A 21,659-nucleotide genomic window follows, 5' to 3' on the forward strand; every position below is an offset into this window, starting at 1 on the left:
TTAAGATCTCATCAACAAAGCATTTAATACAAAATTGATAAGCATCGGTTATTATTGCTTACCTTATGCATGCATTACTTTTATATGAAACTGGTTTAACTGAGGAGGAAAAAACACTGTAGGTTGGAGCTTTATTTTGGAGGGTCTTGAAGGCCAAGCTCAGGAGGAAGTGTCATGTTACTCCCCAGTCACTGTGACGCAGCTTCGTTTCCTATGCTGCTGGAACACAGACTAGAAAGCAGGTGGCTTTCTAGAGCAGCAGTTTGTTTGCTCGCAGCTGAGGCTTCAGGCCCTAGCTCTCTCAGGAAGTGCTTCCTGGTCTGGTTCCACTCCAAACAGCCGTCAGCCCTCCTGGGTGTTCCTGGACTTGCAGGTCTACGTTGTGTCTGCCTCTTCGTGCCTCTCTGTCGATGCTGCTCTTGTGATAACTCAGTTAGGATTAGGTTTAGGAACCACCCAACTCTGGTCTGGCCTCATTCCTTGAACAAAAGAAAGTCCTTATTTCCGAATGGTTATTTGACAGGTACAGGATTCCGACAATTAGTTTCAGGGGACAAAATTCAAATCCTTAGCATATTTTCTTAGGTGCAAATTCTTACAACAGAAGTGTTTTCCCACCAGAGTGATTTGGTCCTGTATTTTCATGGCCATGGCACAGGCCTCCATGACTGGCTTCGCTGCTCAGGCTCTTGGCTCTCAGTGAGAGAAGCCTCGGGCCATCACTCCTGACAGGAAGGGTCTACATGGGGGTAGAGGTGGGGTTTGATAGAGGCTGAGCTGTCTGAGAAAAATGAGGGGATATGCTCAGATGACTCTGGAATCTTCTTGACTCTGGGCCTCTGCACAGGAAGCCTCCGGGCTGCCCGGTTATCTCGATAAGCCTGGTTCTATTTGCATCTTTCCCTACTGCTCCTCCAGGCGTCTCATCAGTCACTGTCTTCTGACTCTCAGCTCCAGGGAGGCCTGCGGTCCAGGTCTGAGCACTGCCTCGTGTCTGTGGAGAAGAGATGAAGGGAAGCTTGACTGAAGTCTTATTGCCTTCTTTTTTCAGACCGAGAGGTGGCTTCCCAATTAGTTCAGAATCCTATTTCTTAGGATGAATCTGAGACTCTCTCATTAGTAAAGACCGCTGGAGGTTGTTTAGCCCAATAAAATGCAGCTCATAAAACTAGGAGGTTATTTTATCCACAGCTATGCACCCTATTACTTTTTTAGCATCCTCCAGACAGCATCACCAATACCCACTTCTACATGCCCAGGAAATAGGAACTGAAGCCACCTGGGGAAAAAACAAAGAAACATCTCCTGCTGCCCTGAGAGAGAAGTGTAAATGGGGCAGGGAGGTGTTTCATCCCCAAATACGAAGTTTGAACTAGGGGTGACGGGTGGCCATGACAAATGGGCAAAACTCATCTCTGAGAGAGAAAGGCGCAAGATTCAGGGATGTTAAGCTTCCAGTTTGGAGCCTTGGTTTGCAGGACATCGCAGTTAAAACTGTTTTTGATCCTAGGGTGAGCGCAGGCAGGCAACATTTATTACAGGGTTTTTTGTTGTTTTTTGTTTTTGAATGGTTGTCCTTTCTGTATTTTTATATAACTCACCAGGGGGCGCACTTGTTGCTTGAATCCCCTCTTGATCGTCCCTGCAGTCTGATGGTGATGCTGGATTTGATGAAAAATCCCAGAGATATTTAGGTCCTGACTTTTCTACGACAGAGGAACGGGACCAGCGGAAAGGTTATGTGGGAAGGCAGGTTGATGGCTCAGGCCCATTACCTTTGGGGGGAGAGGTGGATAGAACCTCCTCCTGCACCCCTTCCCTGGCCAGAGGAAACCCAGAGAAGGAAAACAAAGCCCAAGCCCTGAGGATTATGGCTTCAAAGTAAAGGAGTCTCCCGTGTAGCTGTTTGGACCTGGTAGAAGAGCTACAGAGAAGTTACCTGCTGGCACGACTTTCTCTCCATCCCTGGCAGTCTCTTTCTAAATGGTTAGAGCTAGAGTGGTGGTCCTCAACCTTCCTCATGCCGCGGCCCTTTCACACACTTCCTCATGTTGTGGTGACCCCCCCCAACCATACAATGATTTTCATTGCTACTTCATCACTGTAATTTCGCTCCTGGTATGAATTGGGAGACGCCCATGAAAGGGTCACTTGACTCCCAAAGGGGTCGTGACCTACAGGTTGAGAACCGCTGAGCAAGAAGAAATTGGAGAGAAAAAAAAAATCCGTGACTTTCTCCATTAAGAAAAACAACATAACAGATGGAGAAATGAGACCAGAGGTAGGGGGTAGAATTAAATTCTTGCCCAAAGTCATTTAACCATCTAGTGACAGAGTAAGAATTAAACCCAGGTAGCTGGCTCACTGTGTGTTGTGTGCGACTGATGGGCGGTGGCCTGTAGAAATGTTCCTCTGGATTTAGGGCAATCTAGACTCTGCTGACAAATGAAATTGGTCTTTGGAAAGTGGGTTGTCAATTATGATAGCCTGGCCTAGGTGAAGAGAGAGAAATGGGAGGAGAGACAGAATGAGGGGAGAAAAATGGGAAAGAAGAGAGACAGAAGAAAGGGAGGGAGAGGGGGAGTGAGGGAGAAGGAAAAAGAAAAAAAGGGAGGAGAAAGGGAGCGAAAAAAGGCAAAAGGGAGAGAGAACGGAAGAGAGGGCAAGAGGAGGGGAGACAAAAAGAAAGGGAGGGAAACCACAGAAGTCTGAGTCTGATAGCCTTGTCTCCAGGCAGCCCGGCTGCGTGCGCTCTTCCTAGCAACGGCAGCTATGCGGCATTGTTTGAAGTGATCATTTTGTTCAAATCAAAGATGAAGGATAAAGTCCCAAAACAAAAGGCGTCTTTCTTCCAAGGGCTTAGAGAAATCATAATTCAAGGACAAAAGAGGTAAGGATGAGCAATTCCTCTGACACCATCTGCAGAGCAATTAAGTGTCCTCCATAAATCAACTTATCTTTGAATGGCAAACTTGGAGAGCCTTGGAAGTCAGGACTAGATCGGGCTCACCTGGAGAAAGGAACAGGGTCGCAGCTCAGACATCGACAGCGGCCAGGGGAACGAAGCCAGCTGGGGTCCCAGAGAGATTTTCTTTTTGTCTTTTTTTGATAGAGCGATTTCAGTTAGGTTGCAGGAAAAACGTGACTTTCTACATTAGGAAAACAACTCCCGAGCTTGTAGATAAATGGCAGACACCCTGTGCATGCCCTCCGCAAGGAGAATGAAGAGGAGGAGCAGAGACTGTGGCAACCGTGGCCTGGCCTGCCCCTGGGGCAACACCAGGACCATCTCCATGTGGTCTTTGCTATGTGGCCATGTGAGTCTAGAATGGCCAGATCTTTGGGTATATTATTATTGGGATCAGGAAGTATGGATCTGTACTTGAAATATCTGACTTTTTTAAGGTTGGCAATGCATTTTAATTACTTCTAGGATCATCAGAACCCTTCAGCGACCTGGATTCAGCCTCGGGTTGCTGGCTTGCACCCTCTGGTCAGGGCCATGGAGGATAGTGGGGAAGGTGCCCTCTGAGAAGCCGCAGCTCATTTCTGTGGCTTGTCGTCAGAGATATCTGACCTCCTGCTCAGGTGCCCATTCAGGCTCAGAAAGTGAGATTCCATCCTCTGCTCGGTCCTGAACTCACTGGGTGCTACAAACAGGTGATGCCCTTCACTGCTAACCCAAGCCCTTTCCGTTCCAGTTCATCCAGAGACACCTCAGAAGAAAGGCCTGGCGATCTACTTCTGGAAAAATCAGCTACTGAAGGCCCTGTGGAGCACAGGTCTATGCTAGCACACAGGACTTTCAAGGAGTCAAATTAACTTGATGGCAAACGGTGACCTTAGGCAAGGCAAACACCACCACCACCACCCCACACCTCATGGTCCCCCTCTGTAAAGTGAGCCTGGACCAGGCTGGCCGGGCTGTTCCCAATCTTAGCCAATCAGCAGAACAGGGAGCATTACCGCGATCCCACTGAGTCTGATTCTCTAGGCAGGACAATCTGTCATTTCCAATGGCTCTGGAAATGATGCCAAGGCTCAGTTCACTTGGGAAGCACCAAGCTGGGTGCCCTCGGAGGGCCCCTCCAGAGGAGAAGGGCTGGGATTCCCGATGGCTCTGTGTGTTACTCCTCTTCAGGACACTCGGCTCCTATCCAAAAGCCATCATTCTCCTGCTGAGAAGCTCCCCGAAGCTCCCTAGCATGCTGGGAAGGAAGTCCTAAGGGACTCTGGCCTTCATAGACCAGTGTAGTCTGCCTCTGCCTGGCCTCCTTTCCCACCACGTCTCACTCACCTCACTTCCTGTTGTGCAGAAGAGACACAGCTCTGCTGAGAACCTTACCCCCTGCCCTCTGAGTGGCTAGTTCCTTCTTGTAAGTCAGGTCTCTGTCTCATGTTATCTCCTATGAGACATCTTCTCTGAAGACTCAGTGGCAAACAGCCGCTCTCCAGCCTCACCCTCCATCACTCCACTCTACTTGTTCTTCACGGCACTGTCGGACACGGTCCTTTTGTTCTTTCAGCCTGCTTCACTGGCCATGTGTCCCTGCTAGCGTGGAAGGTCCAGGAGAGCAGAAAGGTCAGCTGTCATGCTCTCCAATGTACACTCAGTTTTTGGAACAGTAGCTGCTTTGGAGTAGGCCCTCAATAAAATATCTCTTGAATGAAGCCACTGTGTAAAAACAGGGGTCACGGAAGAAAGCCCTGGCTCTCCCGAAACAAGTGTCCCTGTTTCTTCCTGGGATGGGCAGCCAAGCATCCTGAGCTTTTACTTTGAGCTGAGAGCCTGTGGCTCCCGGGGGCTTGGTGGGATCCGTGACCAGGAAGATCACATCGCTGTTCACCCTCACAAGCCCCAGCAATTGTTCTCAGCCAAGGTCGTCCTCTGACAGACGTTACAGATGCCCTTGACTTTTCACTCTTCAGTCTTGCAACCAGCGGGAAATATGACTCCAGAGACGAGCTCTTAAAAGCACAAAGAAAAAGCACAAGGATCCCCTGTGCCTTTGCATTGTTTCCCACAAAAGACTTGCTTTCTGGTTTCCTATCTCCGTCCCTATACCATCTGCTCTCACTCCCAAACCCTTGTGATCTGGGCCCTATTTCCAGATCCTGAAAGGGTTGCCTGTGTTGCTGGAGATAGAATGGTCACATCCAGCTTTTGTGGCACGATCCCACCAAGATGAGCGACATGGAACTGGTTTCTGCACTTGCTGTGGCAATGACACTGAAGTCACGGCCACCGGAACGCGCCCAAGATTTGCTGAGCTAAGTGCTTGATGAAAATGAGTTGGGGTTAACAAAAGAATGAGGCATCCCCTCCAGACACACACACACACACACACACACAGCTATGCTACTTTGACATTTTAGATCCGGTAACCTGCTTTGTCTTCCCTGAAATAACCAATTATTCAACAACAACAATATTGAGAATTGACTACCTGCCGAGAAATGATCCAAAAAGACAAAGATGATTGCCCAAGTGGACGTTGTATACTAGTGGGAAAATGGGAGCTTCCTGAGAGTACTGTAGGTTGCACTTTGGGCTGCGAACCACAACGTCAACAGTTCAAAACCACCCACCACTCTGGGGGAGGAAGGTGAAGCTTTCTATTCCCCTAAAAATGAACCATCTCAGAAACCCACCCAGGGCAGTTCTACTTTGTCCTACAGGCTTGCTATGAGTCAGAGTGGGAAAAGACAGCTAATTCAACAGAAAACATTACAGAGATACATTCCTAACATATACAAAGAATATATCCTATGTGTTATGTCATACCATGCATATAACTATAAAAGATACATGATACAGTTCCCTTGCTGTGTTAGAAAATACACTGACATCTTCAAAGAAAAGGTGAAGGGAGGTTGAGGCTGGAGAAGGAAACAGGAACAGAGAAGTTCCAGACTTAAAGAAGCTTGAAGGGCGTGATGGCATGAATCCTATGCAACCATTTCCTTTTTTGACATCCAAGAAGATCAGAAACAATCCTGAGGTTCCACCATCACTAACGCCCCTGTGGTCGGTGGATTTGGAGGCTTTCGTTCCTTAGATGCAGGGCAGGACACCGTTACGGCATGTGTGTTAGTCCAGGTTGACTAGAAAAACTAATCCATAGAGACTCATATGTGTATAAGAAAGCTTTATATACAAGAGCAATTGAACATTGAGAAAACATCTCAGCCCAGTCCAGATCAAGTCCCTAAATTCGATTTTATCCCATATGTCCAATACCAATCTATAAAGTCCTCTTCAGACTCACGAAACACATACAATGGCGCTGAATGCAGGAAGATCACAGGCCAGTGGGTGGGAAGTCTTGTGGATCCAGTGGCCTTGAAGCATCTCAGCACTGGCAGGGGTCTTCATGTGGCTTCTCCAGCTCCAAAAAGCTGGCTCCATCAGCCTCTCTCCATGCATCTTCTCCAGAGGGATGTCTCCAAGGGAGTGAGCAGAGAGAGAGAGTCTCTCGCCTCCAGGAGGAAATACAGGAGTTCCCAGAATCCTCAGGAAAAGACCATGCCCACACAGAGGCCTCATTGGCTATGACCCGATTGACAGACTAGACTCGATCCCTTCACTCTTAATCTTCTCAAGTCCCAAATTGATGCCAGATCATGTAACTACCACAGCATGGCTTCCAGAGTCAAACTGGATTTAAAGGTGGCTCGGCGGTCTAGCTGTGTGACTCTGAGCAGCATATTTCATCTTTCTGCGCCTCAGCTTCCTGCCTGTATTACCTAGCTGACAGGCCTCTCTTAGGGATTAGACGAAATCATCTATGTAAATTCTTCTTCACATAGGAAAAACTCAATCTAGGTCAACTGTAATTATTCACCCTTGGTCTTGCCTCTCAGAGTGTGCTGACATGTCGTCCCTAGGTCTTGATGCTCCATCCTGACGGACGGTTCGCATTGTTTTAGGGTTTCTGCTCCCGTGGTGAGCAGCCTCAAATCCTGTGTGGTGTGTGGTGGGTTGTAAGTAAGTGAACAAATCAATATCTGGACAGGAGAGCACTCTCACGGAAGCAAGTCGTTTCACCCTCAGCAGAGCGACTGGCCAAAAGGGAGGCCACAAGCAAGAAACATTGACTTTCATCTCCAATCATCTATCCAAAACCACCAGCAAGACCCACTCCTGTTACCCAGACTGCCTTCCCCTTCGCGTCTGCTCGCTCTCAAGTCCCTCCTCCTGTACCTACCAGGAAGGATAAAGGAGTCACGCACAAAGGATGCCCACCACTGCTTCATTGACTTGGGCCTCACAGAATGTCCCCAGCAGAGAAGAGACAGGACATGAGCAGGGTCGCTTTGGGTGGTGAGAGATCGGGGCACCGATTCAGGGAACAGAGTCAGGCATGGTCTAGACTCTCGCTGCCATTCAATCATGAGCTCTGTGGCCAGGGGAAGGTCCCTGGACCTCTCTGTGCCTCAGTGTCCTCGTTGGTCATGACTGCTCCTCCTTCCTGGAGGGGCTATGCCCACAAAAGGAGAGAACGCAAGGACTTAATCCGAAAAAACACCAAACTCACTGCCATTGAGTCCGTGCCGACTCATAGCGACCGCCTGTGGGTTTCCGAGACTGGAACCGTTTCACCGGAGTAGACAGCCCAGTCTTCTCCCTGGGAACTGCTGGTGGCTTCCAACTCCCGACCATGTGGATTGCAGCCCAACACATAAGCCCTACACCGCCCGGGCTCCTAGTGAAGGTGACATGCCTGACTTATTATGAAACGCCTTGATCGATGTTAGTCTTCCCTTCCTGAACTATGCCCTAAGGTAACACTCAGAAGACTTGGGGAATCTGAAACGCTCCCCAAAAAGAGTATGAATGGGCAGAGATGGAGCAAGAAGACCAGTTTAGATACGGCCTTGCTATGGACCAAGTCGTGCCCACCCCCACCTCCAATTCCCAAATCAGTGTTGGAAATCCTCACCTCTATGCCAGTAATTATAATCCCGTTTGCCAGTGGGTTGTTGTTGTTAATGACAGGAATCGTATCGACTGTGGCCTGAGTCAATCTCTTACAAAATAGTAACACTTGAGGAATCAGAGATGGGGAAGAGAGATGCCAAGCACAATGAAAACCACCCAGGAGCCACAGCTGTCTTGAGGCCAGGACCTTCCTCCAGAGCTGAGTGAGAGAAAGCCTTCCCCTGGAGCTGTCACCCTACATTTGGAGCCTCCGGGATGGTAAGAAACCCCAATTCTGTCTGTCTAAACCACCTGTGGTGTTCTGGGGACAGCAACCCTAGATAACTAAGACACATCCTTGGAGAATCAAAAGGAAGGAAAATGGGTCATTTTTAGGAACTCTTGGGCAGTGGTTACACACTGGGCTGCTAACTGCAAGGTTAGCAGTTCGAAACCACCAGTTAGGTCCAGGGGAGAAAGACAAGGCTTTCTACTTTCTACTCCTGTAATGGGTTACTGTCTCAGAAACTCACAAGGGCAGTTCTAGTCTATCCTATAAAGTTGCTATGTGTCCAAATTGACTCAATGGCAGTGAGTTTGGTGCAGTGGTTAGATGCTCAGCTGATAACTAAAAGGTCAAGGGTTCAAATCCACCAGCTGCTCCATGGGAGAACGATAGGGAAGTCTGTCTGCTCTCTGTAAAGATTTACAGCCTTGGAAACCCTCTGGGGCAGTTGTTCTCTATCCTGCAGGGTCGATACAAATCAGAATCCACTCAAGGACAAGGGTGTGGAATAGGTTGCTACTGCCTAGATATATCGTCAGGCTTAGTCCTTGCTAAGGACTAAGGACACTTTTAGATGGACATTAGTGCTCCCATCTGACAGCTAGAGGAGGGACATAAACCCAGGCACCTGGCTAGGAAGATGTGCAAGGCAGCTGCAGCCTTCTGAGACCGGTAATGACTAACCTCCCCAGCAGCCAGCAAAGGTACCGCCTACAGAAACCTATGAGGCCCTGGCCCCCAGGCACGCCTTGACTCCGCGACTCCTGAGCTGGGGACAGCAAGACTCTGGGCCAGGTTGTACATGCTGAAACTCTCCTCCACGCCTCCCCTCTCCCCCCCCCCCCCCCAGGTTCATCCCTATTGACAAGCCTGGCTTGGCTTTGAAATGAGCTAGCTGTGGATCTGAGACACACACAAAGACACTCCCCCAGACATTCTGCTTTCTTTTCTGACACTGGGCCTATTAGGATATCTACCTTCTAAAACTGCCATGAGAATCACATCCAACAGGGCACTGGGACACATAAAATGGGAGCTGGCACCTACCGCACCCTCAGGTCCTGGTGTCTGCTGTGATTACACTGCCATGGCTAGGGGGAAATCCCCCTTACAATGAGCAGCGAGGGAGGGAGCGTGATGGTCTCATGGAGGGAGAAAGGGTGCTTGAGCCCTGGCCGACATGGCCATCAACACTTCCACACAGCCCAAGCATCGTGGTCTGTTCCTCTGACCTCGATCTGCTTTCCTTGCTGGAAGAACCCCTGGAGCCTAACCAGGAGACCTACCTATGCTCTGTGCCCTTCCCAGAAAATCAAAAGCCCAGCCCAGAGCCTCCAAACTAGTGCCCAAAATCCACAAGCATGACCTTCATGCTGGGCACTGGGGTAGGGGTGGGGGGAGACACGGGCCTGCTTTCCAGAAGTCCACAGTGCACCTGTGGGGAAAACCAGGAGCTGCCAATCACAGCAGAGAGAAGGAAATGAGGCCTGCACAAGAGTTGACTTTCAGAACGCTGAGAGGGAGCAAGCATCCCCAGGGCTGTGAGGGAAAGCTCCACGGAGAAGAGGTGGTACTGAACAGGGTCCTAAAAACTTAGAACCGATAGAGCACGGAATTCCAGGCTAGAGGCACAACATGAACAATGGCTAGGAGGAGGGGGAAAAATGGCGGGCTTATTGAAGCAGCATGGTCTGGGAGGCTGTAGGCCTGGGCCAGGAAAGGACTGAGCCCGGACTGGCAGTGAAGCCCAATAAACCCCAGGCGGTCATAAGTACCAGGGACAAATGGGAGGGCAAGGAGGTGTTGCAATTTTAAGTAGGCTCATCAAAGAAGGCCTCTTAGAGGTGACACACTTAAGAGGTAAGTAAGCTCCCCATGTAACTCCGGGGAAAGAGTTTCCGGGCAGCCACCGGGCTGGTGACGCTTTAAGGGCCCCGTGTGGCTGGGGCTGGCGAGGCAGTGGGCCAGTGGTTGGGGATGAGACCAGAATTGTAAAAGGGAGCCAGCGCATGAGGAGCAGGCTGGCCATTAAAGGGTCTTTCGTTCTCATTCAGATAAAATGAAGAAAAGGGTAGGGTTTCCGTAACAGAACGACATGATCTGACTTACGATTTAAACGGGTGGCGCTGGCTGCCATGTGGACAATCCACTGCAAGGGGCCTAGGGTGGGGCCAGGGAGACCAGCAAGAAGCTACTGCAGAAAGCCAGGCGGCAGCCTGGGTAGCTTGAAGCAGGATTATAAGCAGTGGGTGGTGCCCCTCAGTTTCTCCATGTAAAAATGTGCGCTTAGGATTCCCACCCTGCGGGCAGTCCAGCCCCTCAAAACACTCTGGGGCTGGAATGTCGGGAGCCTGGGGGTCGTGGGGCACCAGACTGGGGAACGTAGGGCCGTGGGGACCTGGGCAGCTCCTTGCGCACCCGGGCCCCTGGTACCCACGGGAAAGCCGAGAGGTGTGCGCTCAAGAGCGCGCAACCCTGGGGCAGGTGGGCTTCTCCAGAGACTCCACAGGGAGGAGGGAAGAGGCAGCCGCTTCCTTGGCGCACTGGGGTGGACCCCGTACCGCGGGCATCGTCCGCGCCCGGAATGCGGTAGCTGAACGTGTACAGGTGTGGGCGTGTTCCGGGAGCGCCACGCCACCCTTTCCACGGACCCCACTGCCCCTCTGTCTCCCTGGCCCCACTCCCATCGGTCTGTCTGTCCTTCTAGCTCGGGATTCGCTTCGCCCCGCCCCGCCAAAGTCCCTCTGGCGGTCGCCTGGCGGCTCAGCCCGGGCCCATGGCTTCCGGGAGAAGAAAATCATGAATGGAATGGATGCGGGGCTCGGCTTCCCCGCCCTCCCGGGCCGGCAGCCTCGGCGCGGGGGCGGGGGGCGGCGCCGGCGGGGCCCCGCGCGCGCCCCGGGAGCGGGGGGCCAGCCTAAGCCCAGGGGTCAAGGATCCGCTGTCTGGGCCGACTCGAACCCCGGGCGTGGCGGCGGCTCCCGGCCCGCCGGCCCTGCGCCATTCCCGGGGAGCCGCGCGGGCCGCCGGGGAGCAGGGCGGGCCCGGGCGGGTGGAGAACGGGGGATCGGCGGGGCGGCTGCGCCTGGGACTCTGCAGCCCAAGCGCGCTCGGCGGAGCGGGCGGGCGGGCGAGGGAGCGCGCACGGAGCGCAGGACGGAGCGCCGGGCGGACGGACCGACGGCCGGCCGCCCCCGCACACGCAGACGCAGAGCTCGGCGCGGCCCCCGTCACACATACAGACATTCGCGCAGACACACACAGGGACACACGCAGACACGCGCACACTCGGGCGCGCACATCCTCCCGCCAGCCTGCCGGCGCGACCGCCTGCTCCCGGGGCCCGCTCGGACCGGTAAGTGCGGCGCCGCCGTCGGCTCCTTTGTGTAAAGAGCGGAAAATCGGCAGGCGTGGGGGCGGGAGGGGATCCCTACCAAAGGGGTCCCTACCCGTGCAGCCCCGACACTGCGAGCCCGCTTGCCCCGGGTGGAGGAACCCGCGTCCGCCCCCGCCACGCCCCCAAGGGGCTCCCAGCGCCCCGGAGTAGGGGCAGGGGACCCTTTGCTGGGGAGGGGGCCAGGCGCTGGGGAGTCCGAGGGGGCGGAAGCGCGAATCTAGAGCTCGGGGTGGTGGTCGGGGTCTGAGCCTCTGGCGGCCCAGGCCGGTGCGCGATTTTAGGCTGCATGGATTTTTTTAAGTCTGGACCTCCCGGGAGGGAGATTGGTCACCATTTCCTAACCTAGTGTCTGTAAACCACAGCTCCCGCCTTCCCGTCTCCTGACCCTGTGGCTATAGCCACCCGCTTCCCACCCACCCCCTAAATAAACGCCCAGCGCGTTCCCCTCCCCCAGCATGCTGCTTTTTCTAAAACGAAGGCCAGCCTCCAGCAAAACCCTTAGATTGCTGGGATGGGTCCGAATCGTGGGGGCTGTGTGCAGTGTGCCATACAAGGAATTATCATGACCGAAGATCCTAACTCAGAGGCACCTGGAGAGCTCATTTAACCGCCTCATTTTGCACATTGGGAAACTGAGACCCCAGGAGGTTCCCTTCACCCAAGGCCACCTGAGAGGTAGTGGCAGAGCCTGCACTAGAATCTAGGATCTGTCTGACATCATACTCATTCTCGGAGACAGTCAATACACAATTCGACCCAATCCCTACCAAAGTCCTGGAACCGAAAAACCACCCAAGTATTACTGGAAAAAATCTTGGTAATTCCCACCGACCCCCACTTGAAGCTGCAGGTGCCATTCATTTGATACCTGACGATTAAAAATAAAATTTTAATTTAAAAATGTGCATTCAGTCTCAAAGAGAGCTAGCTCTCTTCTACAAGCATTTGAGGTTCAGGATTTTGTTTGGGGGATCAAAATAGACCTGGATAGAGGGTTTCATTTCTAGATCTCAGTGACCTTAGTTGGAAGAAGTGATATGACACAGAAGGACTCATCCTTAGCCCCCACTTAGACATGACTTCACATCCTCCCAGGCACTCTCCCTCCTCCTTAAGGGCCCATGCCTGTTCGTGGAGTCTGCCCCCTCTAAGCCAGCTCTGTCCTCCAGGCCCCTCTCCTTGCTCCTTATGAAGGTCCCCAAGTCCTTTATGCAGAGCCACCTCTATCTCCAGGGTGTTTGTTGAATATGGTCTCTTAGTATTTCTGAAAAACTTCTTCAGAAGCTTGAGCTACCAGGTTCAGATGGTATGCCAGGACAAGGTCCCTCAAGGGCAATGGGTGTCCCTAGAACTGAGCCCAGTGCCTGGCATGAAGGGGGCGCCTTGAGAGGTTTGTTGGAACAAGTGCATGTGGGGCTGGATGGTGAGTAGATGAGGTTAGTCACTTTGGAGGGACTCCCTTGCCTAGCAAGGAAGGAGATGTTCCGCTTCTAGGGTGTGAGGCTCTTGCCTCCAGTGCTTCCCGGAGTAGAGTGAACAGCCTGGCATGGGCCAGAACCAGGGTGGCCAAATGGCATAACTCCAGGGACTGTCATGCACATTGTAGCCCATGGACATGGCATTGTCCTCCGAGGACTATTTGCGTGGACCATGATGTGTGGTGACCCATGGGGTTTTCCCAAGAGTGAAGCAAAGGCTCCTCCTCACTGGCTGTGCAATTTTAATAAAACATCGTAACCTCTCTGGGTCTTAGTTTTACTGCCTGGAAATAAGCACTGGGAGGGGAGGAAAGCCTAACAGAATGTCAAGCTCTCACGAACTCCAGATACACTGAATGCATGGGTGCCGATGAACCTCTAAAACGATGGTCTTCAGACAATCCTTGTAGAGAATAATCGTAGCTCTGTAGAGAATCAACTGCCAGAGGCCAAGTGTGGGGCCAGGGGGACCAGTGAAAAAGCTACTGCAGAAATCTTGGAAGAAGCTGCTGGTAGCCAGACCCAGAGTGGTAAGAAGTGGGTGGTGCCCCTCACTTTCCCCATTCCGTATGCATGCTTAGGATTCCCACCCAGTATGCAGTCCAGCCCCACAAAACACTCTTAGGGGCTGGACTGTGAGGAACCTGTGTCCAGGGGCCACCAGACTGGGGAATCTGGGGCTGTCAGGTACATGGCAGCTCCTTGAGTAACTAAAGAGTATCTTTAACCTTAAGCTTTAGCCCCTAAAGTCATCTTAAACCCAAGCAATCGTTTAGCACCGCTAGTCAAGAATGTCTGTCTTGAGCTTTGTGCTCTTTGAAGGTCTGGCTATGAGGGATCAAATTGACAACAGCAACCGGACAGAGTAGGCACCTTGGGGGCTAGTGAGTGAGTGTGTGCTGAGGCGGGAGGAACAACTCGAGAAAGAAGAATGAGTGGTTATATATCCCCCCAAAAATGTAACCTGTGTCTGAACTGTTCATGGAGAAATTGTTGGACTGAGATGCTTGGCTAAGTATATTTTCACCAACACATCTCTAAATACAAACAAACACACACACATATTGAATTGGAAGGTTTTCAGGGTCCCTTTCAGCTCTGAGCTGTTGTGTGGGCCAGAGGGGAAGATGAACTTATATATGTAACTGCATGGGTCTGGTTTTCCTCGGTACGGGAGTAATTCCTGGCTCACAGCGTTGTGAAGATGCGCTGAGATAATGTATGTCGGGCACGTACTCTGCGCAGTGCCAGGGCATACCAAAAGCTCAGAAACTCGTAGCTGTTAATCTCAGCCTGCACCTAGCTTTGGCGGGTGAACCCTCTACTACTTTCTTTAGTTCATCCAAGGGAATGGTCTTTTAGGGCCTCCAAGCCTCTTTCCCTCAACAAGCCCCTTCCCCCACTGACATTGCCTGGACTTTGGGCCCAGCAGGGGAGGCCTCCAGGAAAGCTTCTGGAGAGATGTGACATTGTAGTACCGCAGTTATCTGTACCCCGGGGTGAAAAAGAACCCCAAAGCCCACTGCCAGGGGGCGGGGGATCAACTCCCACTCACAGCACCCCTATACAACAGAGTACAACAGAATTGCATGTGAGTGGATAGATTGTATTGTGTCGGATATGGCACACAAAAAAATTATAGGAGGAAAAAAAGAGTAAAGGTTCCTGGGGGGTCTCGTGGGGGAGGGAGGAGACAAGGGGGCGCTTATATCAAGGCATTCAAGAAGAAAGGAGATGTTTTTAAACTGATTGTGGTAGCAGTTGTACAATACTGCTTGATGTGATGGAACGATGTCATGTTAAATCTATCGGAGCTCCCAATAAAAGGATTAAACACAAAAGAATACACTGCTCCCCGGGTCTCCAAGGTCATACGTCTTTACAGAAACAGACTGCCTCATCTTTCGCCTGTGGAACAGCTGGCGGGTTTGAACTGCTGACCTGTGCCACCGTGGCCCTCCGTGTGATAGGCTTTATAAATTCATCTTGACGTGGTGCCCCTGCTTTTCTTCTACTCCATCACTGAAACTTAACCTTCAAAACAGCCATGATACCAATAGGGTGACCACTCCCCTTTTACAGAAAGAGATGTTGAGACTCACAGTTCCATTTGTCTAAGGATGCACATCTTAAAAATGTCAAAGCCAGTGAGCTGGGCCAGCAGCTCAGATCATCTGCCTTCAGATTCTGAACTCTCTCCTCTGTTTCTTGCCTGTCTTCTCCTGAGAGTTGGCTCAAAAGAGAGACAGATGACCCTGGCAAAGAGTAAAGGAGGGGATGTGTCCTTCTGAAAGATGCGAATGATGTTCTTGGAAAAGCCAAATTGCACTTGAGCCGGGTCTGAATGATTTGTACATTAGAAAAGCTGATACAAGCTATTTCAGGTAGTGGCAACAGCATGAGCAGAGAACAGGCAGTGGGGACTTCTAGGGCATGCCCAGGAACTGGCAAGCGGTTCGCCCAGCTGGAGCCAAAGGTATAAAAGAGGAGCCTGAGAAGGGAAGCTGGGTAGGAGGGGGAAGGCAGTTGCTTGGGGCACTGAGGGCCAAGCTGAAGAGTGGGTCTTTAGTTTTGAGGCTGGGAGAGAAGTGCTCAAACGTGGCCTTTCGGGGAGTGCACGCTGGCTGTCCCATGGAGAATAAATTGGAGGGGGGGAGCCTGATGGCAGGGAGCCCAGATAGAAAATTATAATTATAACCCAAGTCAGTGCTTCCCAAAGTGGGTGATACCGCCCCCTAGGGGTCACTGGAAGGATCCTGGGAGCCTCGAGAGCAGATACCTACACTTTATCCCAACTGCTGAACTGTGGTACAAATGTTAATTTCCAAGGAGGGCCTGCATCTTCCCTGAAAAGAGGGCCGTAGTGCATTCATACTCTAGAATATCATGCATCAATAAAAAACGAGGACTCTCTTAGACACAACCAGACACGGAAAAGGCAGAGAACATGATGCTTAGCAAGCGTAGGCAATCTTACAAAGATAAATATTTAGTAACACCATCATTATAAGAAAAAGGAAACGTGGTTGATACACCCAGAGACAAGACTTTGATGGCTCTGAGGAGGCCTGGGAGGTGGGCAGGAAGGGGAGACAGAGGGGCAGGGTATTGAGGAGGGAGGGAGCAGGAGAAAAAGAGAACCACAGACAGGGAGGATTTGACCTAACATTGTTGTTGACTTTGTTTCTTGAGATGGGCTGTATAAATAGATATAGTGTGCTACTTTAAAAACAAATTTTGTTAAATCTCTCCAGATTCCTTATCCCGCAAACCTAAATATTATTCCGAGTGGCTTTAAAAAAAATAAAAGGAAAACTGAAATGAGCTTGCAGTCTTTAGTGACAAACAAGTTCATCTCAAACAAAGGAAAGAAGGCAGGGGGTAGGCTAAATAAACTATGATCAAAGCCCAAAACCAAATCTACTGCTATAGAGTCAATTCCCAGCAGCCCTGTGTAGGTTTCAGGGGCTGGGCATCTCTATGGGAAGACAGTCTCATTTGTCTCCCTCGGATCAGCTGGTGGGTTTGAATTTCCAACCTGATGGTCAAGTGGTCCAACACTTCACCAGCAGTCTAGGTGAGATAATGAAGGTTTGGACTGGGCGCAATTATAAGAAAGCCACTGGGTCGGCAAGATGGCTAAGTGGTTGGATGTGGAAGCTAGGAGGACTGAGAGTTAATGGGAGAGTGTTGAGTCTGAGTAGCTGAGGATGTCATTCACAAAGAGAGTCCAACAGCAGGGAAGGTGTGGGGAGGCTTAGGAATAGGAACATGAACCCTGGCAGGGCTGGCCTACTGAGTGCTCTTCACTATCAAGAGCCACTTCATTCATTTATCTCTCCACACATATATATGAATAAAGCCTGCTGCCAGCCACTCAGTTGCAACTCATGGCAACCCAAGTGCATCACAGTAGAATTGTGTAGGTGCTGACAGCTGTGACCTTGCAGTTCACCAGGAGCTCCATCTTCGGCACCTCAGAGTGAGTGCAAACCACCAAGCTGCTTTTGGTTAGTAGTCCGGTGCCACCAAGGACTCTGCAGATGGGCATGGATGTCTGTCATGTGCCAGGCCGTCCTAAACCCTGGGGAATATATTGCTGAAAGAGACGCGCCTGTTTTCCCACACTCTACCAGAGGAGGCAGGAAACACAGTCTAAGCAAAGGTGCAATAGCTCAGGGTGGGAGAAACAAAAGCAAGGGAAGGATGAGTGGAAGGCTTCAGGGGGAGAGGGGAGGGATTTGCTTTTAAATAGAATTGTCTTTGAGGAGGTGATGGCTGAGCAAACACCTGAAAGCAGCGTCAGGGAGTACTCCATGAAAAGACCTGAGGCCACAGCACTAGGAAAAGCAGACCACCGGTGCAAAGGCCCTGGGGCAAGACTGCCGTGGTATAACCGAGCAACTGCGAGTGTGGGTGGAAGAGATGGGTACAAGGAAAGAGGAGGGTCACCAGATCTTGTAGTTGCCTGGGAAATGGGGGCAGGGGCCAGGGAAGCCTTGCCATCAAGTGAACTCTGACTCCCAGCCCCCTGGAGGACAGAGTAGAACCTCCAGAGGGTTTCCAAGGCTAGAAGTCTTCATAGAGGCAGACTGCCAACTTTCTCCCGCAGGGTGAATGGTGGGTTCAAACCACCCGCCTTTTGGTTTGCAGCTGAATGCCTTAATCACTGTGCCACCAAGCCCCGTTTGCTGAGGTTTCAGAATTGGAACCATGTTGATGAGTTGCAGCCTTGTAAGCCTCGTGCCTAACAAACCCAACCTGACGTTAGGAGCTCAATATGTAGCTGTGGCATGAACACAAACCTCATCTCTTGGATTTATTTCAGCCAATAAAGAAATACAGTGTCTTCCTTACCTCCACTCACCACTCACTGCCATCTAGTCAACACGGACTCAGGTGGAACTGTCCCTGTGTGTTTCTACAACTATAGCTGTTTACGGGAGTAGAAAGAAAGCCCTGTCTTTCTCCCAAGGAGCGACTGGTGGTTTCAAACTGCCAACCTTTCAGATCACAGCCCAATGTGTAATGACAATGCCACCAAGGCTCCATCTTCATTACCTACAAGTAGGTGGCTTTAACACACACATTTATTCTCACACAGTTTAGACTAGAAATCTGAATTCAAGGCACCGTCTCTAGAGGAAGGCTTTCTCTGTGGGTTCATCATTTAGGACGACGGTCCTTGTTTCCTTGTCTCTGTAGGGCCATTTCTTAGGGATCTCCATGTGTCCTAGCATCAAACTGTCCCTGAGTCTAGGAGGCTGTCAGCATGGAGACCCTGGCCCCTAAGGATGTACTCTGCTCTGGGCTTTTATTCCTTAGGGGTTATCAAGTCCTTCCTCCTCTACTCCCTTCTCTCCCCTTTTCTCTCTTGTAAGATAAAGGGTAATGCAGGACACACCCAAGAGAAACTCCCTTAGCATCACATGCAGGCTGTGATCTGAGTGATGGGGTTGCATACCACCCTAATCCTCTTACAACTGATTGGCTGAGCTACCAGTTCCTGTAATGGAGATGACTAAATCATTGCACAGCTGCCAGATGACACCATTACATAACACCCACTCCACTGTGAATCACAACCTAGCCAAGTTGACACACTTTTTTTTGTGGACACAAATGATCCATAGCTGTAATAGGATATTGCAAGGGCAGAGTAAGCTACACTATGTTCACAGTGATAACGCTTAGATGATTTGATGCCTGTGTTGTTGTTCAAGACTGACTATATGGTCCAGTCTGCATGTTGTATTAAGTATTACTTGATATTATAAACATGACTGCTGGCTATAGCTTAATAGCATAGATACCTGAAATGACTACAATATAACTAAAATGGTAACAATTTGATCTTCCCTCATCCCCCTCTGGTGCAAATATAGTTCCTCTGGCTTCTCTTCAGATTTTCTCTTGTAGGACTCCGATGTCCTCCTCCAGTTTCCTTGGGGAGATTTTAAAGAACGTGTTTCCAGGACAAAGGCCCTTGCTTGTCAGCCAGGGAGCTCACTTCTCCTGACAGTGGACAGATTCCCAGAAAGACAGAGGGGCTGTGATTATTTGTGGAAGTATAAATTCTTCAGGCACCTAAGTAATTGTTTAAATGGATCCACAGGTGGGAATGAAAAAGCCCCGAAAGGTGACTAACCAGGTGAAGCCTTTGTCTGCATTAAATTGGTCACCGGGCATTGTGAACCTCTCAAAGTGCATGGCACCTGATCCCAGGTAATGTAACTAGCTCACCAATGTGTTACCCAATGTCCCTTCGAGTGGGGGCAGCACCGCTGTCTCTATATGGTACCTGGCTCCAGTCCTGATCTTATTCGTGGCTGAGTGACCAGGGGCAGGGCTCTTTTCCCTCTCTGGCACCCCATGTTCCCATAGGTAGAAGGTGGGCTTCGGCTTCTGGAGCCGGTGGGCCATGGAATAGTCTTCCCTGAAGGCAGGGACAGATGACGTGACAGGCGTGGCCCTGTGTGCACGTGCCTGATGTGATAGATGAGATCAGCCGATGGTCCTGCCACAGGAGCTGGTGATTGTTGTCAGGAGAGGAAGCCAGACAGGCTGAGCCTGTCTGACTCACAAGGAGGGCACAGCTTCATGTGTGGTCTCAGTCACCTGAGAATCATCGATTCCATGCACACACACACCTGCACCTGCAAGTCCAAACTCTTCTGAACCTGCTGATCTGTCACCTCTAAACAACGTCGCCACCAAACAGCTCTTTCTTGTCTTAGGCTAGAGTATTAGTGTAGCAAATAAGACCCCTTCAGCCTCTCCTCCATCTCTTCTCCTCTAGCCAGTTGGCCACCATATCTGGCAAAACTCGGAAATCCCCAGACTCTTGCGATGGAGCGATCCTTCCCCTTGAGCTGTAGCCCAGGGAACAGAAGCTGCACATCCTGTGTCTTCTGGGAAGCAACCCACCTTCCGATTCCCAGGCCTGGGTGCAGAATATGGTAGGCAAGTTGGGCAGGAAGACCTTTGGGGTAGATGGGGCATGAGGGGGACAGGTTCCCACCATTTGCTGCTTGGTAGAGAGCCAGCATCTCGATGGGAAACCCTACCTTCCGGCTCCAAGAAAGGCTGAAATGCTCAGAACCCCCTCTGGTGACTGTGATGGCAAAATACGCAGACCCTCAATGTGCCCTTCCTTTTTCTGGTGTGGGGGTGGCTTGAGGTGACTGGAGGAGTACCACGTCTCAGCAGGTCTTTCTGAAGAGCTGGCATAAAATACGCCATCTCTCTGGAAGTCACGCGGGAGCGGTGATGGGCTGGAGCGGGGAGCATGTCGGCAGCGTGTGGGCATCTGTACTCCATGGCTTAGACGAGCGTAGGACCGATTACACGCATATTTCATCGCATACGTGTACCTGAGGTTCTGCCCTTCAAAGCAAAACGAATGGTACCTGTAAAATGAACACCTCCATGCCATAGAACAAGTGGAAAGGCTGACTGTGGCTTCATGTGTTCTTTTCTATAGATGGTTGTTTTTGTAAGACTTGAACTTTAGCTGTGTCGCCTGCCTTTTTCGTTGAACATTTTTGCGTAACTCCGGTGCTATCCTGAGCCATCCTTGACAGCCTTGCCATAATTAACTTAGCCTTTCTTGATTGCCGGACAGTCATTAGGAAACCTCTCCAAGCAGGCAGCTTTTCCGTCTCAGATTCCCAAGGCATCTATTTTCAGCCTCCTTCAGAGGGTGTCATGAAACCCAAGGAGGGTTTCATGCCAGGGGGGGCGGAGGAAGAAATGTGCTGTCTGTGGGTACAGCCTGAAGACTGACTTCATAGATGCCAGTGGTGGGACCTTGGGTCCCGGGGTAGCAAGAGAGCAGAGAACCAGAGCAGGAGCCAAGGAGAGGAGCGAAGCCGTGGAGCCAAGAGGCTGAGGTCATGGTGTAGAAGATGGATGTGCAGCGCCCTGAGGCCTCCTGTGAGTCTGTCCAGGGTTTTGTTAGTCTGCCCAGGGTTTTGTTAGAGGTGCTTTTTTTTCCCCCTCTTCCACAAAAAGATCCTTGAGTGACCAGTATTAAAAAGATATTTGAGCCAAGTCTTATGAGTGGAGAGTACAGGGAAGGAGCCATTAATTTTTTTCAGTCAATTTTGTATGGGTTCTGCATGGCCTCGTCTGGAGATGATACAGAAAAGGAAGAAAGAGTGGAATACCAATGAGTCCAACCTGCAGTTCTGAAGAATGGTTGTGACTTAGAAGCATCGTGGGTGGGAAGGAAAGAGGTCCACAGGAGAGATCTTAGTGGATGAGATTCATTCCGGCCTGCAAGCGGAGACTGTGCTGAGCATCGCCATGCTGGGGGACAGGTAAATAAATACAGCTACCAGGATCCTGTCCACAGGGACTCTGTCTGATGGTGGCACCAGAGACACAACTAGGGGCCCTATTGACGCATGCTACAATACAAGGTACCACGGACTGCCAAGAGAACAAGCAAATCTGTCTTAGAAGTCCAGCCAGAATACTCCTTAGAGGCAAAGATGGCGAGACTTCCTCTCACGTACATTGGATGTGTCAGGAGAGGCTAGCCCCTGGAGAAGACCATCCTGCTTGGTAAAGTGG

At 50.9% G+C, this 21,659-nt stretch overlaps 1 protein-coding gene across 3 annotated transcripts in view; it reads left to right on the forward strand.

Annotated features, from left to right (window-relative positions):
* Positions 1–11,135: 11,135 nt before the first annotated feature.
* The window catches only part of PTPN5 (protein tyrosine phosphatase non-receptor type 5), a 68,306-nt gene continuing 57,782 nt past the window's right edge, over positions 11,136–21,659 (forward strand). For 2 of the 3 annotated variants that reach the window (XM_075545982.1, XM_075545980.1), the window contains exon 1: positions 11,136–11,562. The gene's annotated coding sequence lies outside the window, so the exon portion shown is untranslated. Of the gene's footprint in view, positions 11,563–19,197; positions 19,308–21,659 lie in introns of all 3 variants that reach the window. The other variant, XM_075545983.1, reaches the window with a different exon arrangement.

The sequence above is a fragment of the Tenrec ecaudatus genome, chromosome 4, assembly GCF_050624435.1.
Source record: "Tenrec ecaudatus isolate mTenEca1 chromosome 4, mTenEca1.hap1, whole genome shotgun sequence".
NCBI classification, from domain to species: Eukaryota; Metazoa; Chordata; class Mammalia; order Afrosoricida; family Tenrecidae; genus Tenrec; species Tenrec ecaudatus.